Raw genomic sequence first — 1092 nt, forward strand, 5'->3', positions numbered from 1 at the left:
AGCTCGCAGGATGAAATGCTGCCACAATAATCCCCTTCTCTTATCTATATCAAGTGGATTTGATTATCTGAAATTTTACCATGTTCCGATATCAAGTGATATTATGTGTTCGTAGAATTCGTGATCTGAAGAGTAAATTCTCATACTTATTATGTCTAATGTATAATATGTAAATTATATAAAATCCAGCAACTTTGGTATTTGTTCTGCAAATAATGGCAGATGCATCCAGTCAAGAAACGCAATTTTTGTAGCCTCAATAAACTGCGAAGCAAGTCATCACGAAAGGTAATTGTGATTTTGAAAGAGCTATGGCAAAAAAGAAAGGAAGAAACGAGCAAAACAGTAAGAGTAAACATCGCCAACCAATCAAGGCGTCGCATTTAGCCCTGCCCCCAAAATTAACCAATCATGTGCCTCGAGTGGGTATGTGTCAAGACCCCAAATATTAACTGTTTATAAATTTCACACAACGCATGCGCTGATAGCCACAATGAACACCCATCAACAAACACTAATTTCTTCTTTTACAAAAATCAACGAAATAGAACATCTAAGAACGTCTAGAATCTAAGACGACGGAGCTCTCACAGGAGGTTCCCAGCATCCCCATCCCCTCGCCAAAAAATTGCACCGCCAAATCCAAGGTAAACAAACCCAGTGCATCGTAGAACCTTCGACGGGAGGTTGCGCGGTTGCACGCACAGCTGATATGCCCCCAAACAAAGTTCCCAACAGTTGGCAACAGCTGAGGAGGAGCTCACCTTAAGAGTAGATAGTAGAGAGTTGTTTACAACAAGGTGCACGTACCAGAAATAACTGGTTTCAGTAGAAGGAAGACACAAAGACAGCTCCCTGGCAGACCTTCAAGCAAGGAGCCGCACGGAAGGTCACTCGGTCGCAGGGAGCGGCGAAAGAAGGGCGCAGTGGCAGTGCTCGCGGGTGTGTGAGTCTGTGGTCCTCTAATTAAAGAGATCTATACTTAGGTGAATCTTATTATGTGGGTTTACTGTTTATGTGGAGTAGAATATTTTTTTTTTTAGGTCTTTGGGTAGTGAATTACTGTGCTCAGGGTCGGGAATCTTGGGATGC

At 42.6% G+C, this 1092-nt stretch overlaps 1 protein-coding gene across 1 annotated transcript in view; it reads left to right on the forward strand.

Moving 5' to 3' along the window:
* Positions 1 to 684: 684 nt before the first annotated feature.
* Positions 685 to 1092, forward strand: part of LOC119594178 (glycine N-methyltransferase-like) — a gene marked incomplete in the record, with an annotated part of 10165 nt that continues 9757 nt past the window's right edge. Inside the window, 1 exon segment of the mRNA XM_037943247.1 lies at positions 685 to 986.

The sequence above is a fragment of the Penaeus monodon genome, chromosome 33 (assembly GCF_015228065.2).
Source record: "Penaeus monodon isolate SGIC_2016 chromosome 33, NSTDA_Pmon_1, whole genome shotgun sequence".
NCBI lineage: Eukaryota > Metazoa > Arthropoda > Malacostraca > Decapoda > Penaeidae > Penaeus > Penaeus monodon.